Raw genomic sequence first — 15,756 nt, 5'->3', positions numbered from 1 at the left:
GTCTTTTCCCAATCTGTTTGTTGCTGTTTAGTCTTAACCACATGTCCTTGGCCTTACAGAAGCTTTGTACCTTTATGAGGTCCCATCTGTCTACTCTTGATCGTAGAGCATAAGCCATTCATGTTTTGTTCAGGAAATTTTTTCCAGTGCCCTTGTGTTCAAGATTCTTCCCCACTTTTGCTTCTCTTCGTTTGAGTGTATCTGGTTTGATGTAGAGGTCCTTGATCCACCTGGACTTAAGCTTTGTCCAGGGCAATAAGCAGGGTATGATTTGGACTAATCCATATGCTGACCTCCAGTGGAACTGGCACCATTTGCTGAAAAAGTATATTTTTTCCACTGGATGGTTTTGTCTCCTTTGTCAAAAATCAAGTGATCATAGATAGGTGTGTGGGTTCATTTCTGTGTCTGCAATTGTATTCCACTGGTATATCTTCCTGTCTCTGTACCAATACCATACAGTTTTTATCACCAATGCTCTGTAACTGCTTGAGTTCAGGGATGGTGATTCCCAGGGAAGTTCTTTATTGTTGGGGATAGTTTTAGGGATCCTGTGTTCTTTTGTTATTCCAAGTGAATTTGCAAATTGTTCTGTCTAACCCTATGAAGAATTGGATTGGAATTTTGATGGGGATTGCATTGAATCTGTAGGTCACTTTGGGTAAAATGGCCATTTTTCTATCTTCATCCTGACAAGCCATGAGCATGGAAGATCTTTCCATTTTCTGAGATCTTCTTCAATTTCTTTCTTCAGATCATGAAGTTCTTATCACACAGATCTTTCACTTGTTTGATAAAAGTCACACTGTGGTATTTTTATATTATTTGGGACTGTTATGAAAGGTGTCATTTCCCTAATTTCTTTCTCAGCTTGTTTATCTTTTGTGTAGAGGAAGGCTACTGATTTGTTTGAGTTAATATTATACCCAGGCACTTGCTGAAGTTGTTTATCAGGCTTAGGAGTTCTCTGGTGTAACTTTTGGGGTGAATCAAGTGTACTCTTCTGTCGTCCGCAATAGTGATATTTTGACATCTTCCTTTCCAATCTGTATCCCTTTGACCTCCTCTTGTTGTCTGCTTGCTCTGGCTAATGCTGGGGACAACATACAATGACGGGGACTGCAGGCAGTAGGCCGGGATGGAGACATCTCAGAAGCCTGCAGCAGCTCCTTGTAAAGTAGGGTGGCTTCTTGGAACCCTGAGAAGCAGGAGACACATCTCTCAATGAACCCACCATCTGAAATAAGAGGCTGCCTGCCGCAGTCCGGGATGGAGACATCTCAGTAGCCCACAGTAGCTCTTTTTAAAAACTGGTTGTTTCCATTTCTCCAAACCTTATCCCTGGACAAGGGCTGTATAGATTTCATTTGTGTGTGACTGCCTATCAGGTGGCCTTGGTGTGCACAATTATTCTATTATGTCTGACTTTCCTACGTCTTTCTACTTCTGCTCTGGTGAATTCTGTGAAACTAGATGTTCCTTGAGGTTATGATTCTTAGACAATTGGAAATTGATGCATAGGGGCACAGCACAGCATATCCCTAGCGGCCCAGGTGCATATTGTGTATTCTCATCTTGGAAAATATGTAATAACTGCACAATTGAAGTTCCAGATTAAGGTTTGACTTGCAAAGACAGCTTGAAGAAAATAAGAGAAAATGAATTAGAGCCAACAATCGGGCGCTAGGAAAGGAAAAGGTTATTGAAGTTAGGAAATAAGTCTTATATAATATTACAGACTAGTTAAGGAAATATAGAATATATAAAATTATATACTAGTAAACTAAGTCAAACTACTGGAACTCTTATGAGAGTCATTGTGTGCAAGGAACAGAAAGCTAGTGGAATTACTGTGCTAAGGGTTACCTTGATTCTTTCTGGCCACTGCCTGGCAGTTTTCCCCATGTCATTTATCATTAGAGAGTCTCAGGAAAATGCAATTAGCTGACCTCGGAGCTTTGGACTCTGAAGTATAAAAGTAAAGAATTAAAGTTTAAATAATGATAAGTTTACAATTATTATTATATTGGCCACAGGCCTGGGTATAGGGGAAGCCTGAAACTTTGGGGAACAGTTGCAATTCTTAGATCTTGGTGGGATGTAGTCATTCTTTGCATCTGATTTGGCAATGATTAAAAAATGTCATTTTTCTACCCGCTTTTGCATCATGAATAAAGGACTGGGGCAAGAGAAAGGCTACAGTACATGTGAAGAGTAAATGAGAGAGAGCATGCGGGAGTGAATGAGAGAGTAAATGCCAGAGCAAATGTAAGAACAAATGTGAGAGCGAATGAGAGAGAATGAGAAGAGCATGTGAAGAGTGAGTGGAGTGAGAATGTGAAGAGTGAATGAGGGAGCTAATGAGAGAGCGATTCTGAGAACAAATGTGAGAGCCAGGGAGAGAGCATGAGGAGAGCATGTGAGAATGAGTGAGGAGAGAATGTGAGGTGTGTATGAAGATTGTGTGTGTGCGTGACAGGAGAGTGCATGTGGTGTGTGTGAGATATGTATGAGGTGTGTATGAAGATTGTGTGTGTGCGTGACAGGAGAGTGCATGTGGTGTGTGTGAGATATGTGTGAGGTGTGTATGAAGACTGTGTATGTGCGTGACAGGAGAGTGCATGTGGTATGTGTGAGATATGTATGAGGTGTGTGTGAAGATTGTGTGTGTGCGTGACAGGAGAGTGCATGTGGTGTGTGTGAGATATGTATGAGGTGTGTATGAAGATTGTGTGTGTGCGTGACAGGAGAGTGCATGTGGTGTGTGTGAGATATGTGTGAGGTGTGTATGAAGAGTGTTTGTGTAAGTGACAGGAGAGTGCATGTGGTGTGTGTGAGATATGTATGAGGTGTGTATGAAGATTGTGTGTGTGCGTGACAGGAGAGTGCATGTGGTGTGTGTGCGATATGTGTGAGGTGTGTATGAAGACTGTGTGTGTGCGTGACAGGAGAGTGCATGTGGTGTGTGTGAGATATGTATGAGGTGTGTATGAAGATTGTGTGTGTGCGTGACAGGAGAGTGCATGATGTGTGTGTGAGATATGTATGAGGTGTGTATGAAGATTGTGTGTGTGCGTGACAGGAGAGTGCATGTGGTGTGTGTGAGATATGTATGAGGTGTGTATGAAGACTGTGTGTGTGCGTGACAGGAGAGTGCATGTGGTATGTTTGAGATATGTATGAGGTGTGTATGAAGAGTGTGTGTGAGAATGAAAGGGTAATGAACAGACGTGTGCATGATCGTGGGAGTATGAGAAAAGAAAATTGCAATTAAAAAGGCAGAGTGCACAAAAGAATGTTAAGTGTGTGTAGCCACAAAATGTGTGTGTGTGTGTGTGTGTGTGTGAGAGAGAGAGAGAGAGAGAGAGACAGAGAGGGAGACAGAGAGAGAGACAGAGAGAAAGACAGAGAGACAGAGAGAGAGACAGAAACACAGAGAGAGAGAGAATGACTTTAAGTCTTGAAGTTGCCTGTCAGTTTGTACCCAAAGAGTCGTCTGTGGATATGTATTATGTGCCTTCCAGATATCCCTGCTTCCAGGTGAGAACTCTGATCCTGTGAGAGGCCAGGAAGGGCTGACAGAATGGCTGCAACCCTGAGGCCAGAGGATAAAACTTTTTTGCCTAGAACTCCTAATTTATCTTTTCATCTGAAGCCTTAATATTAAAATTTTCTTACTGGGAAAAGACTATGATCCTGGTGAGCGTCTTGTCTCTTGGATACTCAAGCAGTTGTTTGTTGTCACAGACTGTTTGAGCTTACTCCAGTCACTGGGACTTATTCACACCTTCAAATTTGGTGAACTTTTCAGATATCTAACATTTGTGGCAAACTGAGTGACAAATGCAATGAATGTTGAGCACTTCGCTGGGGTCCAATGCATATACAGCTATGGGTGTATGGATATGGTAAGTCCCTATGAGTTACTCTAAGAAAGTAGGACTGTGCTATTAGGACCTGTCCCGCGCGCGACTTTTCGCCGGCAAGGAGCATGCGGACATTTAGAAATCCTTACTGTGACCACTTTATTAATCTTAGAAGAGGAAAAACCATGCCGCGCCAACATGGCGCGCTTATAAAACCCTAGTGTGGCGCACCCACACCTGATTGGTTGTTACACATGATCTCATAAGGCACGCCCCGGAGTGCGCAAAGACCTGGCACGAAGGCACTCTTGCACATGCGCACAGTTAACTTCCTGAAAGGGGGCCGGCTGGTGCGACAAAGGCTGGCGCCATCTTGCAATGGCAGAGTCTATCCTAGCCTACCACGTGGGGCGCAGTGGAAGCCAGCGCCATCTAGTGCTGGCAAATGTTATTGCAGCCCTCTACATCTCACCCTTATAATTTATATAATTTATAGCAGTCATGATCACCCTATCGCATGCAATGAGGAAACCTCAGCGATGTGCAAGGGCTGATCAAAGGAACACTGAGTCTCTCTCAATCCCAGTGCAATGGATCCACAGATCCATGGGGTGCAGGAGCAGAGAACTCAGATACAGAGAGAGTCCCTCTCCTCCCAGTGCAATGGACCCACAGATCCATGGGGTGCAGGAGCAGGGAACTCAGATACAGATTAAATCCTGAACAAGATAACCAAATTCCAGGTGAGGCCCTTTGTACAATGGCCACAAGTGCTTGAGTGATAACGGCCTTGTCACGTTACTGTTGAGATCTGAGTTTGCAAACCAACCATGGTATGAATACTGATCCACAGCATAGGGCTGCATCAAACAGAGCCACTCCCGATAAGTAGTGGGTACCTCATTTGGTCCTCCTCAGCTGTTACCACCAAGGACCGTAGTCAATCCACTCCTATAAAATTTAGAACTCCCAATTGTTAGTAACTACTCCAGAAAGTTCACCCACTGTACTTGTCTAACAATAGATTGGGGGAGGATAACTCCAGACACTGCAGACACAATGTCTGCAGCAGTAAAGGCTGCTACAATAGCAGTGAAAGTGTCAAGGTCTTTTCCAGGACAGAGTTCTCCAGTCACTGTAGCTTTACACAGGTGGCTTTCTGTGAAGCTACAGTCTGTAAAATGACAACACCAGTTACCAGTTAAGGCAGCAAGAGTCACCAGAGAAATGAAGGGACAGGGGTAACAGTTGGAGTCAGCAAGCAGCAGTGTACAGAGTCTGAGCGTAGGCCACAGTGGGACGGGAACACCCAGTGGTAACACTGACTGCAGCAACAGCAAAATCTCTGTGATGACAAAGGATGAAGGGGAATCTTCTATCTTCCTCTCAGGGCAGAGGAATGACTCCAGGGACCCGAACCAGGAGAGCTGAATAACCAGGATCAGCAAGTCTCAGCAACCACTCAGGCAGCTGGCACACTCTTGTAGCATCCTGTAGAAAAAACACAAACATTCCCTCTTCCCCATATAAAATATCTGGACAGGAACATGTCAATAAGTGGATCTCTCTATTTCACCTAGCAGAAGTATGCCTAGTTGTAGGGTGCCATAAACTTTGGCATCCAAAATTTTAAAATTGAAATAAAAGGAGCATTATTTAGCATACAGGGATAACTCCCCCTTTTTATTTATTAAGATATAGTAAAGATATTATTTATTAAGGTAAGTCCTCGAGGATTAAATTGAGGACACTGAGCACTTGTATTTATAAATTGACCTGTATACCAAATTATTGTCTCCAGCATAATTGTATTGGATATATAAAGAATGAGATTTTTTTACTAATTGTTCTTATGTAAGGACTATAATCTGTCTGGTATCTGTCCTCCCTTGCTAAAGAGCCCAGGCAATCCAGTTTGAGTTCTTAAATGTCCTATAAAGGAACAGTATTTAGTGCTCTTAACCACTAAGCCATTTCTCTAGCACCTCACAAACTTTATTTACCTAAACATAAGCATTAATTAGAAATGTCAAATCTTGTAAATATTGTCCAGATTCAGTCTTACTAGAAATCCCTGAGCTGGCAGGGTGAAGCTGGGAGTTGAAAGTAAGCAAATGTAGTCTTCCTCTTTTCGTGAGGGTGTATTAGCAACTCTATTACCATTTTTAAAGAGCTGGGTCTATGGTTTTGTTTAGTTGTCTGAGCCAGAGCACTGAAGGGACAGTGAGTTGTCAGACATTTACACTGAAATCACTCACTGATTTCATGTAGAAAACTTGTCTCTAATAAAGCATTAAGTAATTGAAATCAATTGTAAACCACAAACCACACATTGGCTATCAGTATATGAATTGAAAGCTTGATTTTTTAACATTTTAAAAACAGCAGCTAAAGCATGGAATTTAATAATCTGTGCTGAAGCAGCAGAAACTCAAGAGAATAAACAAGTGATCTAATCATATATGTAGCCTTTTCATTAGATGAACCACCTATAAATGCACTAAGCGCATTTCCTATGGGTTGTACGCACAAATATGCAGGAAGTACAAAAGCATGTAAAGAGTAAAATTATCAATTTTGCCTGAAAAAGTTGTATATGTAATAGGCCAAATATCAGTATTTAGTAGTAACCAATTAACTGTTGTTTGGAATAAGATATGTTTTACCAGGTTTCTATTCAAAATACTTCCATGACTCTAGTCCACAACTCTGTACTAACACAGCTGAAGCTTTATCTCCAATGTGCATAACAAAGACCTAAGTCCTCTGGTAAGGTGAGGTACTTAGCCAATTAACATATCTTTAGAAGCTTAAAATTAGCTTCAAATATTCTTATCCGGAGTAGTGTGACAGCTACTCCCCAAATATTAAAGCTCATTTTAAGAGCAAAGGTTTGTAGTAAAAATTTCTATATACATTGAAAGATTTAAGTTCTAACTTCTTACACTGAAGAAGCAACAAAATTATCTAACATGAGGCTGTTAGCAATCCTCTAAATCTATCCTGAAATGGCAGTTGGAGTAAGTAAACTGGCTGTAATGCTCTCACAAGTTCCAAAACCTCATCAATCCTTCGTAAATCTTGTAACAATCTCTACCTGTATGATTTTTCCTTAATTAAAAATATGTTTGAGTTAGTCAATGTAACACTGGCAATCCTAAATCACAATCTTTAAGTTCTCTTTGTAACACCAGAGCACAGCCACGAGGTCACCTGAGTTCTGAGTACCTGACTAGGCAGCTGTTCTCTGGGCAGTGGAAATTAGCATTAGAATACGGATAACTTCAGGGCAAGCCACAACTTTGGAAAGCAAAACTCAACCTCCAACAAACAATCTAGTCTCCAAGGCACCCCAGGTCTATCTATTATGTTACAAAGTTTGACTGTCAATTCTTACATTTGGACACACAATGGTGCGGTCTCCAATACCTCAAGGGACAATGTCCTAAATTCTTTTAGAAGCCTGGTTTCTAGGATAAGAGTTCCATAAAAATATTACCTCAATTTAGACCTGTTTCCCTAGGTTGGCTCATGTCACATGTTATCTCGAATGACTCCATCCAGATTACCAGCTTTATGTCAACTTTCTGTTACCAATATTATACCTTTTTAACCATATCCAATAACTTGAAAGCCAATAGTCCATAACCAAGGCAAGTAGAGCATATTTACACATTTAAAACCAATGAGAAACAAAATTGAAGTGGCTACACCTATCTTTAATATTTAGACCAAACACCATTTTTACCCTTTTAGCTATGATTTTAAGAGAAGCACCTTGTCACCTGTTGAGTCAAGTAATAAGTCAGGGATTTTTCTAAGAGAAACAGCTATCAACTCTTGTATGAAGAAGCTGTTGGCGCTTTTAAGATCAGCTCGTGTAGACGCTTAGCTTCTGGGCAGCTTCTCCAGCTGACCTATGTTCCTAGCTACAGGTGCAGGGCTCTAAAGGCCTGATTGAAACTGTTTTTTATTCATTTGTTCCTTTTTGAAACGAGTTAAAACCAAGTCAAGGTGTGCACGACCAGCAGGTAAAGTTTTTACCATTTTTTCTTTTGAACATGAAACATAAAACATTTAGACAACGAGGAACAAAAACCACAGACATACACTGACAGACATGGGGACATCCTGGTGCACCAGAGACAAACAATAGACAAAGAGGGGAAAAAGCCAGATGGTGTTCACGGTGACTATCCACTCGAGTGGAGTTGATATGGGCGATGGATCGTCTCAATTCCTGGACTAGTCCACCAACGTGTTGAAACCCAATTCCTGTAAGATACTGAGATATATTATCTGAGCGGCACAACCAACATTCGCCAATGGTATGGAAGTGAAACACAGCCCTGAGTATTTTTACTCACAACCCAATTATATTAACTCTATCAGGCTGTGCACGGGCACTGAAATGTCCTTTTGCTTGATTCTCCTGAATAAATTTTCAGGCGGTCTGCCTCTATCAAATCTGATCAGTATGACTCTGTAAAGCTGTCGAGTCAGCGCCCGGATGCCGCGGCGTCCCCAGAGCCGGCGCGGGAGCTTAATAACACCTTTTATAAGCACCAAGACAAAGTTTTTCTCCCAAAATACTGTGTTCCTTTTACCTCCTCCCTTCTCACCCGGGACGTTCTTTCCCCAATCTTTCACCTCTGGCGGTGGTAAGACCGCAGGGGGGCCTGGTCCTTGAGATCGATCAGGATCCTTTTCTCGTTGCAACTTTTCACTACCCTCTGTTTCTGACCCTTTGTCGCTTCGCCCTTCCCCCAACACTCTCCGCTTTGCTGTTATAGCTGGGCAGTTCCCACGCGACCTCTGATGCCGTTTGGCGATAGCTAGAAACTCAAAGGTCAATAGAAACAACTCGAGGGTTGCCAGAGCAACCATAGCCGCACCTGCCGCGTCTGGCAGGGGACTGAGCTGGAGCAGATCAAGGCTAAACATAGTCTCTCAGAGTTTTTTACCTGCATTCCACAGTTTCTGGATTTCTTCCGTGAAACGGAGGCTTCCTCTTGGCACCGGCGATGATGTAGCTTTCTGGGTCCCGGGTTCTCGGCACCAAATGTCCCGCGCATGACTTTTCGCCGGCAAGGAGCACGCAGACATTTAGAAATCCTTACTGTGACCACTTTATTAATCTTAGAAGAGGAAAAACCATGCCGCGCCAACATGGCACGCTTATAAAACCCTAGTGCGGCGCACCCACACCTGATTGGTTGTTACCCATGATCTCATAAGGCACGCCCCGGAGTGGGCAAAGACCTGGCACAAAGGCACTCTTGCACATGCGCACAGTTAACTTCCTGAAAGGTGGCCGGCTGATGCAGCGAAGGCTGGCGCCATCTTGCAATGGCAGAGTCTATCCTAGCCTACCACGTGGGGCGCAGTGGAAGCCAGCGCCATCTAGTGGTGGCAAATGTTATTGCGGCCCTCTACAAGGACCCCTGCCTGACCTCACTTAACTTTGCCAGCTTTGTGGGCTTCTACAGTGCTGCTCTGAGAAGAACTGAAAACTAATGGAGTAAATGTGTAGCCCCCCATTACCTTTGTCATTGTTAGGATATTAGTAGGAAAGGTTTGATTCAAATATACTCTCAAGAATATTAACAAAACCATTGCCTCTTGTGTACCATCTGGATAAAGTACCAAGTTCCTAGACAGTTCTTCACCAACTTCCAAAAGCCAGCAAACTGGAGCATGAAGAAAGCCAAGTCCAAGGCATTCAAAACCAGTATCCTCACCAATGCTACCAGGAAAGGCTTTGGTAAAAGGAGGGAGGTACTGAGACAGTTGGCCCTCACACACTCAGAGAAGACTGTGGCAGGAGAATTGGGGAAGGATTGTGGGAGAGTAATTAGGTATCAGTAGTCAAGAAAAAGAAAAAAATATATAAATAGAAATAAAATAAAGGTCTTTAACAAAATGGGACACAATGTTTTGCTGAACTAACTCTACTCTGTTTACACTTGCACATGCTTTAACATCTAGAGAGACTAGATGTGATAAAGTAGGATGCCCTTGTCATTTACATATACTATGTATACAGCAAAGATTATGGTAGCAGAGAACAGGCAGATCAAAGATCCATTGTTCCCTCACATCTATGTGGCTCTGCTTCCCTTTATCAGGACTATGGAGGCCTCTGCTCATTAAGGTCTCATGGTTCAACTAAAATGCAGTCCCCTATGATCTCTGGCCAAGTGCTCTTCTGTTCCCAGTAGAACTCTGCCTCAGGCTGCAGAGGCACTGAAGGGCCAGCCTTCACCTTCAAGGTACAACCACTCTTTCAGCCTTTTCAGGCTCCCTGTTACTCAACTGGAGGCTTCAGCAGAGGCCTTTCATCTCAATAACAGAAGCTTACCTGATCCAAAACATTGGGAAGCCATCCTACACTCCTCATTGTTTGGTTACCTGAGACCAAACAACACAGCTCTCTTCTTTCTGCCTGTTTTCCTGATTTGAAAGTAAATATTGTGCTCATCTGTGCTGTTGGTGGTAAGAATAAAATCCTTAACATGAATAAGAGGACCATGCAGAGCATGGCTTTACATTCTACTTGCAAATTGAATAGCTAGAGGGAATTACCAAAGAAAACAATAAGAATCCTAACAACAATTACAGCAATAATGAAATGAAATAAAACAAAAACAAAAGCAAAAACAATATTTTGTGGGTGCTGGAATTTAAGGCATGTATTAATTCTGACCTGCTTTGTAGGTATTTCCAATAAAAAGCAAGCAGCAAACAAACAGCCTTATTAAAAGTGCAGCAGGTGCAGGAGAGAAAGCTGGGAGACATCCTGTGCTGCTGCCCCCATGCTGTGATTCTGCAGCAACAACTTCCTTGGGATTCATTATGCAGTGGGATCCCTTGCTGGGCCTGTCATCTCAAAAATAGGGGCTTCCCTAATCCAAAACCTTGGAATCCAGTTTACTTCAGGCCAGGAATGAAGTCAGCCATCATTTGTGAAAGAGCAAGGGAAAAATTACATAGGAAAAAATATGGGCCTCAATCAGAAAAGATCCTCAAATTGTAAGGCCTCCACAATCTCCACCCCTCTCTTCTGAGCTGTGCATAGTGATGTTGTATAACTCCAGATGGTAGTAAAAGGCAGAGTTCTTCCCAGAAAAGTCATACATGATTTTCACCGTGACATCTGTGAGGTGAAGTGGCATCGTTTCTCAGAGTCAGCATACCCGGGATAAGGACACAGAAGCCACAGATGACAATGCCAAATGGACTCCCTCCCGAAATTATGGACCCATTAAAATTGAGGTTTAGCCTAACCTTAGGCCATTCCACTCCCTGCCCATCTGCCTGATTTTTATGTTTGCTCTGAGTAAAGGATCAGAGTGGAGCCCCAAATATCCTCATGATTGGACTTGGAAATTCAGGAAGAATGATATTGGAGAAGGGATGGCTATGTGGTTACAATGTAGTAACTAGGTTCTGACCAGGAACCTCGTCCTTAGCCAATGGGGACTTTAAGGCCGGGCCTCCTGCTTGTTCCAGTGCAGGCTAAGACTTCAGGGTCAGGCCACCTCCTGAGCCCCACACAGGGCTGCCTGCATACTCTTGTGACTGCATTAGAGCCAGAGTGCTCTCCACCTTATCCTCTTCTCTCCTCTTTGTCAAAGCCATGGTCCCCAAGAGCACTTGTCAAACACCTTTATACATGTATCTCTATCTTAAGGTCAGGTTCCCAGAGAACCAATCCACATAACTGAGTATAAATGAGTATTCAATGTGTGTGTATATATAATGTTTTAGAACACAGAATGGGGATTCTTGGTGACAGCTTCTTGGACATGTGTCTTTGCTAGATGTCTTTCCACTGGGATCTTTCCAGATGACTTAGATATCCTTGCCATGAGTTCATTACCCGTCCCCTTTCCATTTCAGTTTCTTTTTTCTTGTGGATGCTAATGCTCTTTGACATAAGATCCAAGGATGAACTTCCATACTGGGCTATGGTTTCAGACTTGATTTACAGCTATGTGGCCCTCAGGTTGCTGCCTTTTGATCCTAGAGGTTGATTAATCTTTCCAGCAAGGCTTCCAGTAGTTGATAGGATTGTGCTACATGCTGTCAGAGCAGAGTTATACAGAATTCATATGCTGGCCTTCCTCTGACGGTGCTTACCTTTGCCAAGTCCTCAAACAGGGCAGCACTTGGAAAAAACACTGCAGGGAAAGAAATCATATATGTGGGTCTACCCCTGACTCCTTGAGAAATGAAAGAGGAATATGGTCTTGACTTACTGGAAGTCTTATCTCAAAACTAGGGAAGGGGACTCCAGAGAGCACTAAGCCTTCTCCTCATCCATCATAGTCTGTATAGCCTGTGGCTTTCATTTGGTCGGTGTGGTGACCTTGAAATGTTCTAGGTATTTCTGCCATGTTCTGTCTCTAAACCTAGACATGACCTCAGGTGTACAGTCACATTGGAAACATAAAAAGCCTTGCACCTGAATTGTGAGATTCAATGTGTGTTATATTTAAAATACCACAATAATTGAGTGGCCATTGCTAGAGTAAATATTATTAGGGGGTTTCTGCCCCACCGTAGATCATTTAGTTCCCAAATAAAAGACACAAAACTTTTAGATTTAGAATAAGCCTTAAAGTACTAGAGCTGGGCAGACATCAACCCTCTGTGCTATTTTTTCTGCTTCCCTGTCCATCACCCCGAGGTATTGCTTGCCATGCTCTGCCTGGGCCACTCCTGTTCTGACAGGCTGCCCCTCATGGTAATACACTCACGATCCACCTACCCTATGGGGTGGTGTCTCCTTCCTTCTCCTCCATGTCCTTTCCTTCTCCTCATGGACCCTGCCTGAGCCCCCAGGCCCAGGGAAACTTTGTTCTGTCCCTTCTCTTCTGCCCAGCCCATGTTGTAGGGATTTTATTAACCAATCAGGAATAACTTAGGAGGCAAAAAAAAAAATCTGGTATACATGAGGATCTCCTTGTTTGGAGCAACCAGGTGTTAGGGTACAGAATTTAGCATTTGAATATACAGCAGCAACAGACACATTATAGGCCAATCTACTTTGTAGTTGGACTCAAAGCTTGGCTCTCACACCCATTGGATGTTCAACCGTGGAGAAGTTATTTTACCTTGTGTGACTCAATTCCCTTTTCTGCACAGTGAGGATGATAACGAGTGTTTAATTCACAGAGTTGTCTTGGGGACTGACGAGTCAATATATCTAGTAGTTAAACATTAAACACCATGTACTTTGCATAACTAATAAAAGTCTGTGGAAAGAGCAAAGTCATAAAGACAGAAGAACATCTGATTTGGAAATTGGGCCATACAACTACTTCTAATAACAAACTGAGAATCACGGAATGGTGGAAGACTAAGGCCAGAGATTTGGGAAATCAAGGCCAGCCTGGGCTGCATAATAAGATCCTATCTCAAAATAGCAAGAAAATCAGGTTCATACTAATAATAAATCAAGAAATAGCCATTGTAAAGAATTTACAAAAAGCAAAGCAGTGGAGCAGAGTGGACGCTGTGTGTCAAGTCCCTCTGCTGTCCATCTCTGGGACCAAGTATGCATCAGATCAGTGACGGGAATGGGGTGCTGAGAGCCCGGAGCAAAGTGATGCTGGCTGCATGGCCACATTTGAACAGCACTAAAGCAGGACTAAATGCTAAGAAAAAAAGCCATATGCAAACCATGTAAATTTTAATGTCCTCCAGAAAGGCAAAACCACAATAATTTTACTGTTTGTCAAGCTACTTGTGTCACCAAACTTCTAATATTGGTAAGGATGTGAAAAACTCTTCTGATGCAAACCAGCTGCCAATAAGAAGAGCAACCACTGTCCTGACCAAGGTGACCTGAATGCTGTCAAACAGGCTGAGGCAGCCTGGACAGCCATCAGAGTTTGTTTAACACACAGATATCTGTCATTTCAAAGGGGGGGGGAAATGAAGCCACACTTTTCCCCCCACTTTATGCAAAACCAAGAATACTCCAGCACTGAGGCTTACAAATAAAAATATGCCAAGAAACTTCATAGAATATACATTTCTCTTGTGTGTGCTACTGAGTGTGTGTGTGTTTGGTATGTGTTTTGTGTGTGTTTTGTGTGTGTTTTGTGTGTGTGTATGTGTGAGTGTGTGTGTATGTGTGTGTGCTTCTGTGTATGAGTGTGTTTGAATATGTGTGTGAGTGTGTGTGAATATGTGTGTGAGTGTGTGTGTTTTGTGTGTGTTTTGTGTGTGTGTAAGTGTGTGTTTTGTGTGTGTGTGTGAGTGTGCTTGTTTTGTGTGTGTGTGTGTGTGTTTTGTGTGTTTCTGTGTCTGTGTGCACTAATGCTTCAATTATCTGCTATGGTGAATACTGTCCCCAACTCAATCAAGAAGGTTAATATTAAACTGTGAGTAGTATGTGGAGAGTGGTCACAAAGAATAATTAGGAGTCCTCTTCTGTTAAGTTGTCTGAGACTTCCAAATGCTGCATGCTGTGAGTGGGTCTCACATCTCAGCACACTAACTCTATTAAGTACAATTCCCGTGTGTTTTTCTTAAACAATTTTCTATGAAAACCTTTAATAGTTTTTTTCTCCCTTTCATTTTTTTTGGGGGGTAAGGGTCTTTTTTTTTTTTTTGCTTATTTTCGGTCAACAGGATTTTCTGTGGCTTTGGAGGAAGTCCTAGACTTAGGACACTGGATCTGTATATTTTAGGGAATTAACCAGTTCACTGAGCACATTTCTTCTTTGTTTGGTTTCTGTTTTTCTTGTGAGATCTCACTGTGGGAGCAGAGGAAGCCCTGAGGGAGTGCAGCCCTAAATAGATGTGTGCTTTAAACATGATATGACCATGCCATGGACCCAAAGCCATCTATCCACGGGGAAAAGGCAAAGGCCCCCATGCCCTTGAGGCTCAGAGACATGACAACGCCTTCTCAGGATGGCATTGATAATGTGTGCAGAAAAAGTCTACTCCACCTTTCTCTGTGGCCCCATCTGGATATTTACAGCCTGAAGACTGCTCCCTGCAGAGACTGCTCCTACTGAGATTAGGATCAAATCTGCCCCTTGTCAGTTACATATGCATAGTCCTCCCCTCTTGTTTATCTGCATGTAATGCCCCCCTCCTTGCTTCCCTGTGCAACAGCCCTGCTTCCTGGCCAGCTCTATATAATAAACATGCTGAACTTCTGGGATGCTGCATTTTCTCCAGCCCACGGACCCAGCCTTCCCCATGTATGTTTGTCCAATGTCATTCTTCATTTCCTCCTCACCCCTGGTCAGGCCCAAGTCCCTGGAGCCACACAAAGGACTTGGCAATCTAAGTCTGCTCCACTTTGAAGGAAGTGCTTTCTAAACTGAAATCTAAAGCACACAGTGAGTTCAGCTCCCTCTCAAGTGTCTTTGGTGAGGGTTGGGGTGGGTGTGAGACCAGTTGCATTCTGACTACTGCAGAAGAGTAAAGGATTCACAGTTTCCTTTTGGTGAAGGTGAGCTCCCCAAGAGGCTATCATTGCCAACATTTTCCCAAGTCACCTTCTAGGAGGTCAACTGACTCCTAGGTGAGTCTTTGGTTACACTGCTTCAGTTTTCTGTGGCTACACTGTTCAAATGGCACCCACTGGTCACACAGGGCTATTTGAGATGAACTGAACTTAGAACTAAAATCTGCCTCTTAAGTCACAGCAGGCAAACCAGGAGGCAAACAGCCAGCCAGAATCCATAGCCAGAAACACAGCAGATATAGAATATTTCTATCATCTAGAAATTTCTCCTGGACAGCAGTGGTCTAGGTTCTTGGTGTCCGGTTTTTCCTTCAGGGAGAATTACTTGCCATACTAATATCCAACGGTTTATTTTTAAAGCAACTTTAACAAAATATGACTTACTCATCCCCAAAT

Source organism: Rattus norvegicus, chromosome 9, assembly GCF_036323735.1.
Source record: "Rattus norvegicus strain BN/NHsdMcwi chromosome 9, GRCr8, whole genome shotgun sequence".
NCBI classification, from domain to species: domain Eukaryota; kingdom Metazoa; phylum Chordata; class Mammalia; order Rodentia; family Muridae; genus Rattus; species Rattus norvegicus.
Note: the sequence above shows the minus strand (reverse complement) of the source record.